Raw genomic sequence first — 15,305 nt, 5'->3', positions numbered from 1 at the left:
CTATAATGACACTGTGTCCTGCTATAGGTCTCTATAATGACCCTGTGTCCTGCTACAGGGTCTCTATAATGACCCTGTGTCCCTACAGGTCTCTATAATGACACTGTGTCCTGCTACAGGTCTCTATAATGACACTGTGTCCTGCTACAGGTCTCTATAATGACCCTGTGTCCTGCTACAGGTCTCTATAATGACACTGTGTCCTGCTACAGGTCTCTATAATGACACTGTGTCCTGCTACAGGTCTCTATAATGACCCTGTGTCCTGCTACAGGTCTCTATAATGACCCTGTGTCCTGCTACAGTGTCTCTATAATGACCCTGTGTCCTGCTACAGGTCTCTATAATGACCCTGTGTCCTGCTACAGGTCTCTATAATGACCCTGTGTCCTGCTACAGGTCTCTATAATGACCCTGTGTCCTGCTACAGGTCTCTATAATGACCCTGTGTCCTGCTACAGGTCTCTATAATGACCCTGTGTCCTGCTACAGGTCTCTATAATGACCCTGTGTCCTGCTACAGGTCTCTATAATGACCCTGTGTCCTGACCAGGGTCCTATAATGACCCTGTGTCCTGCTACAGGTCTCTATAATGACCCTGTGTCCTGCTACAGGTCTCTATAATGACACTGTGTCCTGCTACAGGTCTCTATAATGACACTGTGTCCTGCTACAGGTCTCTATAATGACACTGTGTCCTGCTATAGGTCTCTATAATGACCCTGTGTCCTGCTACAGGTCTCTATAATGACCCTGTGTCCTGCTACAGGTCTCTATAATGACCCTGTGTCCTGCTACAGGTCTCTATAATGACCCTGTGTCCTGCTACAGGTCTCTATAATGACCCTGTGTCCTGCTACAGGTCTCTATAATGACCCTGTGTCCTGCTACAGGTCTCTATAATGACCCTGTGTCATGCTACAGGTCTCTATAATGACCCTGTGTCCTGCTACAGGTCTCTATAATGACCCTGTGTCCTGCTACAGGTCTCTATAATGACCCTGTGTCCTGCTACAGGTCTCTATAATGACACTGTGTCCTGCTACAGGTCTCTATAATGACACTGTGTCCTGCTACAGGTCTCTATAATGACACTGTGTCCTGCTACAGGTCTCTATAATGACACTGTGTCCTGCTACAGGTCTCTATAATGACCCTGTGTCCTGCTACAGGTCTCTATAATGACCCTGTGTCCTGCTACAGGTCTCTATAATGACCCTGTGTCCTGCTTACAGGTCTCTATAATGACCCTGTGTCCTGCTACAGGTCTCTATAATGACCCTGTGTCCTGCTACAGGTCTCTATAATGACCCTGTGTCCTGCTACAGGTCTCTATAATGACCCTGTGTCCTGCTACAGGTCTCTATAATGACACTTTGTCCTGCTACAGGTCTCTATATGACACTGTGTCCTGCTACAGGTCTCTATAATGACCCTGTGTCCTGCTACAGGTCTCTATAATGACACTGTGTCCTGCTACAGGTCTCTATAATGACACTGTGTCCTGCTACAGGTCTCTATAATGACCCTGTGTCCTGCTACAGGTCTCTATAATGACACTGTGTCCTGCTACAGGTCTCTATAATGACACTATGTCCTGCTACAGGTCTCTATAATGACCCTGTGTCCTGCTACAGGTGTCTCTATAATGACACTGTGTCCTGCTACAGATCTCTATAATGACACTGTGTCCTGCTACAGGTCTCTATAATGACACTGTGTCCTGCTACAGGTCTCTATAATGAAACTATGTCCTGCTACAGGTCTCTATAATGACCCTGTGTCCTGCTACAGGTCTCTATAATGACCCTGTGTCCTGCTACAGGTCTCTATAATGACACTGTGTCCTGCTACAGGTCTCTATAATGAAACTATGTCCTGCTACAGGTCTCTATAATGACCCTGTGTCCTGCTACAGGTCTCTATAATGACCCTGTGTCCTTCTACAGGTCTCTATAATGACCCTGTGTCCTGCTACAGGTCTCTATAATGACCCTGTGTCCTTCTACAGTTCTCTATAATGACCCTGTGTCCTGCTACAGGTGTCTCTATAATGACACTGTGTCCTGCTACAGGTCTCTATAATGACACTGTGTCCTGCTACAGGTCTCTATAATGACACTGTGTCCTGCTACAGGTCTCTATAATGACCCTGTGTCCTGCTACAGGTCTCTATAATGACACTGTGTCCTGCTACAGGTCTCTATAATGACCCTGTGTCCTGCTACAGGTCTCTATAATGACACTGTGTCCTGCTACAGGTCTCTATAATGACACTGTGTCCTGCTACAGGTCTCTATAATGACACTATGTCCTGCTACAGGTCTCTATAATGACACTGTGTCCTGCTACAGGTCTCTATAATGACACTGTGTCCTGCTACAGGTCTTTATAATGACCCTGTGTCTGATACAGGTCTCTATAATGACCCTGTGTCCTGCTACAGGTCTCTATAATGACCCTGTGTCCTGCTACAGGTGTCTCTATAATGACACTGTGTCCTGCTACAGGTCTCTATAATGACCCTGTGTCCTGCTACAGGTGTCTCTATAATGACCCTGTGTCCTGCTACAGGTCTCTATAATGACCCTGTGTCCTGCTACAGGTCTCTATAATGACACTGTGTCCTGCTACAGGTCTCTATAATGACCCTGTGTCCTGCTACATGTGTCTCTATAATGACCCTGTGTTCTGTTACAGGTCTCTATAATGACCCTGTGTCCTGCTACAGGTCTCTATAATGATCCTGTGTCCTGCTACAGGTGTCTCTATAATGACACTGTGTCCTGCTACAGGTCTCTATAATGACCCTGTGTCCTGCTACAGGTGTCTCTATAATGACCCTGTGTCCTGCTACAGGTCTCTATAATGACCCTGTGTCCTGCTACAGGTCTCTATAATGACCCTGTGTCCTGCTACAGGTGTCTCTATAATGACACTGTGTCCTGCTACAGGTCTCTATAATGACCCTGTGTCCTGCTACAGGTGTCTCTTTAATGACCCTGTGTCCTGCTACAGGTCTCTATAATGACCCTGTGTCCTGCTACAGGTCTCTATAATGACCCTGTGTCCTGCTACAGGTCTCTATAATGACACTTTGTCCTGCTACAGGTCTCTATAATGACACTGTGTCCTGCTACAGGTCTCTATAATGACCCTGTGTCCTGCTACATGTCTCTATAATGACACTGTGTCCTGCTACAGGTATCTATAATGACACTGTGTCCTGCTACAGGTCTCTATAATGACCCTGTGTCCTGCTACAGGTCTCTATAATGACACTGTGTCCTGCTACAGGTCTCTATAATGACACTATGTCCTGCTACAGGTCTCTATAATGACCCTGTGTCCTGCTACAGGTGTCTCTATAATGACACTATGTCCTGCTACAGGTGTCTCTATAATGACACTGTGTCCTGCTACAGGTCTCTATAATGACACTGTGTCCTGCTACAGGTCTCTATAATGACACTGTGTCCTGCTACAGGTCTCTATAATGACCCTGTGTCCTGCTACAGGTCTCTATAATGACCCTGTGTCCTGCTACAGGTGTCTCTATAATGACACTGTGTCCTGCTACAGGTCTCTATAATGACACTGTGTCCTGCTACAGGTCTCTATAATGACACTGTGTCCTGCTACAGGTCTCTATAATGACCCTGTGTCCTGCTACAGGTGTCTCTATAATGACCCTGTGTCCTGATACAGGTCTCTATAATGACACTGTGTCCTGCTACAGGTCTCCATAATGACCCTGTGTCCTGCTACAGGTCTCTATAATGACCCTGTGTCCTGCTACAGGTGTCTCTATAATGACCCTGTGTCCTGCTACAGGTCTCTATAATGACACTGTGTCCTGCTACAGGTGTCTCTATAATGACCCTGTGTCCTGCTACAGGTCTCTATAATGACACTGTGTCCTGCTACAGGTCTCTATAATGACACTGTGTCCTGCTACAGGTCTCTATAATGACCCTGTGTCCTGCTACAGGTCTCTATAATGACCCTGTGTCCTGCTACAGGTCTCTATAATGACACTATGTCCTGCTACAGGTGTCTCTATAATGACACTGTGTCCTGCTACAGGTCTCTATAATGACACTGTGTCCTGCTACAGGTGTCTCTATAATGACCCTGTGTCCTGCTACAGGTCTCTATAATGACACTGTGTCCTGCTACAGGTCTCTATAATGACCCTGTGTCCTGCTACAGGTCTCTATAATGACCCTGTGTCCTGCTACTGGTGTCTCTATAATGACACTGTGTCCTGCTACAGGTGTCTCTATAATGACACTGTGTCCTGCTACAGGTCTCTATAATGACCCTGTGTCCTGCTACAGGTGTCTCTATAATGACACTGTGTCCTGCTACAGGTCTCTATAATGACCCTGTGTCCTGCTACAGGTCTCTATAATGACCCTGTGTCCTGCTACAGGTCTCTATAATGACACTGTGTCCTGCTACAGGTCTCTATAATGACACTGTGTCCTGCTACAGGTCTCTATAATGACCCTGTGTCCTGCTACAGGTCTCTATAATGACACTATGTCCTGCTACAGGTCTCTATAATGACCCTGTGTCCTGCTACATGTCTCTATAATGACCCTGTGTCCTGCTACAGGTCTCTATAATGACCCTGTGTCCTGCTACAGGTGTCTCTATAATGACACTGTGTCCTGCTACAGGTGTCTCTATAATGACACTGTGTCCTGCTACAGGTGTCTCTATAATGACACTGTGTCCTGCTACAGGTCTCTATAATGACCCTGGTCCTGCTACAGGTCTCTATAATGACCCTGTGTCCTGCTACAGGTCTCTATAATGACACTGTGTCCTGCTACAGGTGTCTCTATAATGACCCTGTGTCCTGCTACAGGTGTCTCTATAATGACCCTGTGTCCTGCTACAGGTCTCTATAATGACCCTGTGTCCTGCTACAGGTCTCTATAATGACACTATGTCCTGCTACAGGTCTCTATAATGACACTGTGTCCTGCTACAGGTGTCTCTATAATGACCCTGTGTCCTGCTACAGGTCTCTATAATGACACTGTGTCCTGCTACAGGTGTGTTATCAATACATTGAGGAGTTGTCAGCACACCATAAAATGGATATAAAAAGACTACAGACCCCTGGTTAAAATGCCAGGTTTATGTGATGTAAAAGAATGAGACAAAGATAAATCATGTCAGAACTTTTTCCCACCTTTAATGTGACCTATAATGTGAACAATTCAATTGAAAAACAAACTGAAATCTTTGAGGGGGGAAAAATAAAAAATAATAAAAACTCACAATAACCTGGTTGCATAAGTGTGCACACCCTTAAACTAATACTTTGTTGAAAGCACCTTTTTATTTTATTACAACACTCAGTCTTTTGGGGTAGGAGTCTATTAGCGTGGCACATCTTGACGTGACAATATTTGCCCACTCTTCTTTGCAAAAAGTGCTCCAAATCTGTCAGATTGCGAGGACATCTCCTGTGCACAGCCCTCTTCAGATCACCCCAGAGATGTTCAATTGGATTCAGGTCTGGGCTCTGGCTGGGCCATCCCAAAACGTTAATCTTCTTCTGGTGAAGCCATGCTTTGGTGGATTTGGAATGTGTGCTTTGGGTCGTTGTCGTGCTGAAAGGTGAACTTCCTCTTCATCTTCAGCTTTCTATCGGACGCCTGAAGGTTTTGTGACAAAATTGCCTGGTATTTGGAACTGTTTATAATTCCCTCCACCCTGACTAAGGCCCCGGATCCAGCTGAAGAAAAACAGCCCCAAAGCATGATGCTGCCACCACCATGCTTCACCGTGGGTATGGTGTTCTTTGGGTGATGTGCAGTGTTCCCCCAAAAAAGTTCAACCTTGGTTTCATCAGACCATAACACATTTTCCCACGTGCTTTTGTGGGACTTGATGTTTGTTTTTGCAAATTTCAGCCGGGCTTGGATGTTTTTCTTTGTAAGAAAAGGCTTCCGTCTTGCCACCCTACCCCCATAGCCCATTCATATGAAGAACACGGGAGATTGTTGTCACATGTAGCACACAGCCAGTACTTGCCAGAAATTCCTGCAGTTCCTTTAATGTTGCTGTAGGCCTCTTGGAAGCCTCCCTGACAAGTTTTCTTCTCCTCTTTTCATAAATTTTGGAGGGATGTCCAGTTCTTGGTAATGTCTCTGTTGTGCCATATTTTCTCCACTTGATGATGACTGTCTTCACTGTGTTCCATGGTATATGTAATGCTTTGGAAATTATTTCGTGCCCTTCTCCTGACTGATATCTTTCAACAATGACATCCCTCTGATGCCTTTGGAAGCTCTCTGCGGAACATGGCTTTTGCTCTGAGATGCAACTTAGAAAATGTCAGGAAAATCCTACTAGAACAGCTGAAATTTATTTGTGATTAATCAGAGTCACTTCTAATGATGGCAGGTGTGTAATGACTTCTATTTAACACGAGTTTGAATGTGATTGGTTAATTCTGAACACAGCCACTTCCCCAGTCATAAGAGGGTGTGCACACTTATGCAACTAGGTTATTGTAAGGTTATTATATTTCATTTTTCCCCCCTCTAAGATTTCAGTTTGTTTTTCAATTGAATTGTTCACGTTATAGGTCACATTAACAGTGGAAAAAGCTCTGACATTATTAATCTTTGTCTCATTATTTTACATCACATACACCTGGCATTTTAACAGGGGTCTGTAGACTTTTTATATCCACTGTATGTGACCCGACTGTCACGTCTCCTCCCGTTGCTCCCCTCCGGCGCTCTGATTCGCCGGTCTACTGAGCCACCGGTCTGAGCGCACCACCTCGGCAACACCGGAATGGAAACCCAGCGGACCTGCACCTCATCATCTCATCACCACCCCTATATAGCCCTGGACTGTTCAGTGTTGTGTTGTGGGTGATTGTTAGTGTCTTGTCGTGTCCTCGCTCTTTGTTGTTCTCTTGCTCAGTGTTAAGTAAACCTTTACATTGTTGATTCCTGCGTCTGCGTCCTGCCTCTTCGTATCCTCAGTACTCGTCACAGTAATGTAATGTATTGTATTGTATTGTATTGTAATGTATTGTAATGTATTGTAATGTATTGTATTGTATTGTAATGTATTGTATTGTAATGTATTGTATTGTATTGTAATGTATTGTATTGTATTGTATTGTATTGTATTGTATTGTATTGTAATGTATTGTATTGTATTGTAATGTATTGTATTGTAATGTATTGTATTGTAATGTATTGTATTGTATTGTATTGTATTGTATTGTATTGTATTGTAATGTGTAAATGTAAATGTATTGTATTGTATTGTATTGTATTGTATTGTAATGTATTGTAATATATTGTAATGTATTGTAATGTATTGTAATGTAATGTATTGTATTGTATTGTATTGTAATGTATTGTATTGTAATGTATTGTATTGTATTGTAATGTATTGTATTGTAATGTATTGTATTGTAATGTATTGTAATGTATTGTAATGTATTGTAATGTATTGTATTGTATTGTATTGTAATGTATTGTAATATATTGTAATGTATTGTAATGTAATGTATTGTATTGTATTGTAATGTATTGTATTGTAATGTATTGTATTGTATTGTAATGTATTGTATTGTAATGTATTGTATTGTAACGTATTGTAATGTATTGTATTGTAATGTATTGTAAAGTATTGTATTGTAATGTATTGTATTGTAATGTATTGTATTGTATTGTATTGTATTGTATTGTATTGTTTTGTATTGTAATGTATTGTATTGTATTGTAATGTATTGTAATATATTGTAATGTATTGTAATGTATTGTAATGTAATGTATTGTATTGTATTGTATTGTATTGTATTGTAATGTATTGTATTGTATTGTAATGTATTGTATTGTAATGTATTGTAATGTATTGTATTGTAATGTATTGTATTGTATTGTATTGTATTGTAATGTATTGTATTGCAATGTATTGTATTGTAATGTATTGTAAAGTATTGTATTGTAATGTATTGTATTGTAATGTATTGTATTGTATTGTATTGTATTGTATTGTATTGTATTGTTTTGTATTGTAATGTATTGTATTGTATTGTAATGTATTGTAATATATTGTAATGTATTGTAATGTATTGTAATGTAATGTATTGTATTGTATTGTATTGTATTGTATTGTATTGTAATGTATTGTATTGTATTGTAATGTATTGTATTGTAATGTATTGTAATGTATTGTATTGTAATGTATTGTATTGTATTGTATTGTATTGTAATGTATTGTATTGCAATGTATTGTATTGTAATGTATGTAATGTATTGTATTGTAATGTATTGTAATGTATTGTATTGTATTGTATTGTATTGTATTGTATTGTATTGTATTGTAATGTATTGTATTGTATTGTAATGTATTGTATTGTAATGTATGTAATGTATTGTATTGTATTGTAATGTATTGTATTGTAATGTGTAAATGTAAATGTATTGTATTGTATTGTATTGTATTGTATTGTATTGTATTGTAATGTATTGTAATGTATTGTATTGTATTGTATTGTATTGTAATGTATTGTATTGTATTGTAATGTATTGTAATGTATTGTAATATATTGTATTGTATTGTAATGTATTGTAATGTATTTTAATGTAATTCGGCAACACCGGAATGGAAACCCAGCGGACCTGCACCTCATCATCTCATCACCACCCCTATATAGCCCTGGACTGTTCAGTGTTGTGTTGTGGGTGATTGTTAGTGTCTTGTCGTGTCCTCGCTCTTTGTTGTTCTCTTGCTCAGTGTTAAGTAAACCTTTACATTGTTGATTCCTGCGTCTGCGTCCTGCCTCTTCGTATCCTCAGTACTCGTCACAGTAATGTAATGTATTGTATTGTATTGTATTGTAATGTATTGTAATGTATTGTAATGTATTGTATTGTATTGTAATGTATTGTATTGTAATGTATTGTATTGTATTGTAATGTATTGTATTGTATTGTATTGTATTGTATTGTATTGTAATGTATTGTATTGTATTGTATTGTAATGTATTGTATTGTAATGTATTGTATTGTAATGTATTGTATTGTATTGTATTGTATTGTATTGTAATGTGTAAATGTAAATGTATTGTATTGTATTGTATTGTATTGTATTGTATTGTATTGTAATGTCTTGTAATGTATTGTATTGTATTGTAATGTATTGTATTGTAATCTATTGTAATGTATTGTATTGTATTGTAATGTATTGTAATGTATTGTAATGTATTGTAATGTATTGTATTGTATTGTATTGTAATGTATTGTAATATATTGTAATGTATTGTAATGTAATGTATTGTATTGTATTGTATTGTAATGTATTGTATTGTAATGTATTGTATTGTATTGTAATGTATTGTATTGTAATGTATTGTATTGTAACGTATTGTAATGTATTGTATTGTAATGTATTGTATTGTATTGTAATGTATTGTATTGTAATGTATTGTAAAGTATTGTATTGTAATGTATTGTATTGTAATGTATTGTATTGTATTGTATTGTATTGTTTTGTATTGTAATGTATTGTATTGTATTGTAATGTATTGTAATATATTGTAATTTATTGTAATGTATTGTAATGTAATGTATTGTATTGTATTGTATTGTAATGTATTGTATTGTATTGTAATGTATTGTATTGTATTGTAATGTATTGTATTGTAATGTATTGTAATGTATTGTATTGTAATGTATTGTATTGTATTGTATTGTATTGTAATGTATTGTATTGTAATGTATTGTATTGTAATGTATGTAATGTATTGTATTGTATTGTAATGTATTGTAATGTATTGTATTGTATTGTATTGTATTGTATTGTATTGTATTGTAATGTATTGTATTGTATTGTAATGTATTGTATTGTAATGTATGTAATGTATTGTATTGTATTGTAATGTATTGTATTGTAATGTGTAAATGTAAATGTATTGTATTGTATTGTATTGTATTGTATTGTATTGTATTGTAATGTATTGTAATGTATTGTATTGTATTGTATTGTATTGTAATGTATTGTATTGTATTGTAATGTATTGTAATGTATTGTAATATATTGTATTGTATTGTAATGTATTGTAATGTATTTTAATGTAATTCGGCAACACCGGAATGGAAACCCAGCGGACCTGCACCTCATCATCTCATCACCACCCCTATATAGCCCTGGACTGTTCAGTGTTGTGTTGTGGGTGATTGTTAGTGTCTTGTCGTGTCCTCGCTCTTTGTTGTTCTCTTGCTCAGTGTTAAGTAAACCTTTACATTGTTGATTCCTGCGTCTGCGTCCTGCCTCTTCGTATCCTCAGTACTCGTCACAGTAATGTAATGTATTGTATTGTATTGTATTGTAATGTATTGTAATGTATTGTATTGTATTGTATTGTATTGTATTGTATTGTATTGTAATGTATTGTATTGTAATGTATTGTATTGTAATGTAATGTATTGTATTGTATTGTATTGTATTGTATTGTATTGTAATGTATTGTAATGTATTGTATTGTATTGTATTGTATTGTATTGTATTGTAATGTATTGTATTGTAATGTATTGTATTGTATTGTATTGTAATGTATTGTAATGTAATGTATTGTATTGTATTGTATTGTAATGTAATGTGTAAATATGAATGTATTGTATTGTATTGTATTGTATTGTAATGTATTGTAATGTATTGTAATGTAATGTATTGTATTGTATTGTATTGTAATGTATTGTATTGTAATGTATTGTATTGTATTGTAATGTATTGTATTGTAATGTATTGTATTGTAATGTATTGTAATGTATTGTATTATAATGTATTGTATTGTATTGTAATGTATTGTATTGTAATGTAATGTATTGTATTGTATTGTAATGTATTGTATTGTATTGTAATGTATTGTATTGTAATGTATTGTATTGTATTGTAATGTATTGTATTGTATTGTATTTTATTGTAATGTATTGTATTGTGATATATTGTATTGTATTATATTGTAATGTATTGTATTGTAATGTATTGTATTGTGTTGTATTGTATTGTATTGTATTGTATTGTAATGTATTGTATTGTAATGTATTGTAATGTATTGTAATGTATTGTATTCTACGGTAATCAGGCGTGTGTTCTCCTCTCGTAGGTAGTGTGCAACCATCATAGAGAAAACCAACCATCATAGAGAAAACCAACCATCATAGAGAAAACCAACCATCATAGAGAAAAGTCGTGCAGCTTGATAATGATAGCTTGATAGTGATATCTTGATAGTGATGGCTTGATAGTGATGGCTTGATAGGGATGGCTTGATAGTGATATCTTGATAGGGATATCTTGATAGTGATGGCTGGATAGTGATGGCTTGAGAGTGATGGCTTGAGAGTGATAGCTTGATAGTGATATCTTGATAGGGATATCTTGATAGTGATGGCTTGATAGTGATGGCTTGATAGTGATGGCTTGATAGTGATATCTGGATAGTGCTATCTTGATAGTGATAGATTGATAGTGATAGATTGATAGTGATAGCTTGATAGTGAACCAAGTGGCGGGGTTGATGATTTGTTGTTTTTTAATTAGGAGTGGGCCTTTGAGCAATTTCTTTTACATTTCCTAACCTTAGTTTTGTGTAACAAGCCTTCCTGTCACTGAATTAAAAGTTACGACCCTTTTAAATACATTTTTCATGGCATTTCGGAAAGATTGAATAGCCTGAGTCTGTTGCGCAACAAACTGACATGAATATGAGAATAACATAAACATAGTCTCAAATCTAAATTAACATGACATTCATATTTATGATTTTATCTTTATTTCACATTTGCATGTTAATCATTTAACAGACACTGTAAACAAGAGTGACTTACAATTTCACGATAACAACTCCTGCACCAACCAGTATAGTGTAGGTCTTCTGGGGCCCACTGAGAATATTCACACACACACACACACACACACACACACACACACACACACACACACACACACACCAACCAAGGTCAAGATAAGTTACAGCACCAGTTCTGCTACAGTTTCCCTCGGTATAGTGGCAGTTCTGCTATACAGCTGTGCGTAGCCCGGGGGGGTATTTAGCTACAGATTTAGCATAGAGACACATGATGCTCTGCCACCACCAGTTAGCCCCAACCTGCAGTGATGTTCCTTGGGGGCAGAGACACAGAGGGACTCAGGCATGGGATTAAGACTCCTTCCTTAAAGCAGTGATGGTTCAAAATATGACTAATTAGTCTCTGTACTGCTTCTCCCCAGTGACAATCATGTATTGTAGCTGACAGACAGGCCGCTGCCCAAATGGCATCCCATTCCCTATTATGGTGCCCTAGGTCCCCTTGGTGCTCTGGTCAAAAGTAGTGCGCTATGTAGGGAATTGGGTACCATTTGGGATGCAAACACTATTATATCCCTGCCGTTATCACACATCCCTCACTGTCTGACATCAAAAAAAATAAAAAGCAACTCAAAAGGTATTAAAATTAATAAGCAGTCAATCGTTCCAAAGCTTAGACATTTTAGCAGACGCTCTTATCCAGAGCGACTTACAGTTAGTGAGTGCATACATTATTTTATTTTTTTCATACTGGGCCCCCCCGCGGGAATCGAACCCACAACCCTGGCGTTGCAAGCACCATGCTCTACCAACTGAGCTACACGGGGAGCATGTCCACTTTGAGACACCGACTAATATTCTGTTTTAATCTCTGCCTTCGTTGATGGTGTTTTTTTCTTCATAAAAAACTGTTGGCAGCAGTCTTGAGGGGTTTGAGTGGGGCTAAACATAATTAGACTCCCAAATGAATGGTTTCAGACCACCAGCCAGAGTTGGAGCCTCTTGATTTGACACGGAACGACGTGTCTGTCAAAACACACACACACACACACACACACACACACACACACACACACACACACACACATACACACACACACATCGTCTGTCCACACACTACAAGGTGATGCTGTCCTTTACCAGGACTTGTAGACCAAGATGAGTAATGCGGGCATCCATTTACCACGATGACAATGAACTTCCTTGCATTTCAAAATGAGGGATTTTTTTATTACAATTTCAATGCTTTATCGCTAAATAAGGCATTTTAGATCTAACGTATCATTATTCAAAACCTTGAATTTGTCCTGTAATACTAACGTTCTTGTTGCTAAAGTGTGGTCTTGTATTTCAAACATCTCCTTATTCAAACGTTCCTCATCATTACAAAGAACATAGCCAAGAATGGATGCATCATGTTTTGATAGCATTTCTAATAAGAAACAATCCTGGAAACTAAAAACCTTCACTAAGTTATGATCATTCCTCCAAACAGTTCCATTTCTGAATGCTTTTTACCTTGGATTATTCATCTATAGCGTTTTGTCATCCTTTGTCATTGGGAGTGATCGCCAATAGAGACAGATTACCCTGTGATCAGATGATCAGACATTTAAAAAGCATTTCCCATCCTTGCCCATTACCCGTTGAACCAATGTGCAATAGACGTTGAATTGACGTCTGTGCCCAGTGGTTGTTTTTGTAATCATCCAAACACTCCCATTACCCAGTGTTTTATCTTTGAGAGTGACATTGCATCCTCCGACAGATTGAGGTCCAACAATCCCACGTGTATCATCCATCAAAGACAAATGATTTGTGGCAGATCACTGAGACTGGAACACATTGAGAGAGACCTTGAAGATACCAGATTTCTTTGCTAGGAATTCTCCACTGAATACACTACATCAAAGCTACAGTCTGTGATTTGAAACACTTGTTCCACACCACTTGTTTTGGTATACAGCTGAGGGATGGGGCTTGGGAAATGCCTAGTAACCCTTCTCAAAGACAGAGCTCTAGATTCACAGGCTGACTCAATTGGTAAATATCAAGACTTGACCATTGGACAGCTTATCAAATCCCAGACTGTAGCTTTAAAGTTCCTTTTTACAAAGAATGCATTCCGTTCCATTCTATAGCAGCCTTGCCTTGCTGAGACTGAGGACTGACTCTGAGGCTGAGGCTGAGACTGAGACTGAGGACTGAGAGAGAGACTGAGACTGAGGCTGAGGCTGAGGACTGAGACTGAGGCTGAGGCTGAGGCTGAGACTGAGGACTGAGACTGAGGACTGAGACTGAGACTGAGGACTGAGAGTGTTTCTCAATATGCATACTACCGTGTTCCACACTCTCATGCTCCAAGTGCTTTCTCTGAGGACGTTCTCTTGAGTACGTTCTTGTGAGGACAAGAATGTGGAGAACACGTAGAACATTACATTTCAGAAGCACTCGCACTCCCCCCTACAGTATTACCTGATGCTGCATCTCCCCAATTCACTGAACCTTCTTCCAGCCAGGACAACGGCAACAATAGAGACGAAACAAGATCTACACAAAGCAAGCGTTTTACTTCATAGCTACTGTATCAGCTAGCTCTATGTGAATTGTTGTAATCTAGCTAGCCAGCTATCTAGTTAAACAGGCAAAAATACCAAGAACTAATGTTATGCAAGTTACAGTAGATGTCAATTCTTCATGGGTAGCTAGCCAACAACTATTTGTGGCTAGCCAGTTAGCCCTATTGACGTACTATGGACTTACCCATTCACTGAACCTTCCTTCTTCCAGCCAGGACAATGTATTTCTTTTATCAAGATAAAACATTGTTGCCAGGCAACATATGAGACGTGAATAGGCAACATTTCATTCCGAAGTCAGAGTGTATTTTCTCTCGCTTCAGCTCAAATAATGATTTCAAAAAAATGTGTATAATTTTTTAGGTGGTTGTGTCATATTTCTTTGCATACTTTCCGTTGAAGCTTGCATCGATACATGCTTCAAAATATGTACAAACAGAGCATGCATTCGAAGTACCCTCCTTGGTCCGTTTCGCATACCTTGATTTGGACTCAGACTCCGACCCTCCCGTGCTCCAATTTGCATGCTTGGAGCAAGGTAGTATGCATTTTGAGAAACACCCTGAGACTGAGCCTGATCCTGAGGCTGACACTGAGGCTGAGGCTGAGTCTGAAGCTGAGACTGAGTGAGACTGAGTGAGACTGAGTGAGACTGACTGAGACAGACTGACACTGATTGAGTCTGAGGCTGAGCTGACTGAGACAGACAGAGACTGATTGAGACTGAAACTGAGGCCTTGTGTGCTGCTGTTTTTTCAGATTGTTTACCGGCAGAGCTGCATGCCTGACCTTGGCAGAGGAATCAAGATTTCCTTGGGCTCCACATTGTTTTCACTCGCTCCCTCCTCCTCCTCCTCCTCCT

At 38.7% G+C, this 15,305-nt stretch overlaps 1 protein-coding gene across 1 annotated transcript in view; it reads right to left on the bottom strand.

Annotated features, from left to right (window-relative positions):
• LOC311138295 (poly(rC)-binding protein 4-like) overlaps positions 1-15,305 on the bottom strand; it is a gene marked incomplete at both ends in the record, with an annotated part of 78,084 nt that overhangs the window by 44,520 nt on the left and 18,259 nt on the right. The gene's annotated exons all lie outside the window — the stretch shown is intronic.

Source organism: Coregonus lavaretus (assembly GCF_964263955.1).
Source record: "Coregonus lavaretus genome assembly, chromosome: 12".
Taxonomy (NCBI): Eukaryota; Metazoa; Chordata; class Actinopteri; order Salmoniformes; family Salmonidae; genus Coregonus; species Coregonus lavaretus.
This window is presented reverse-complemented; position numbering and strand designations above follow the sequence as displayed.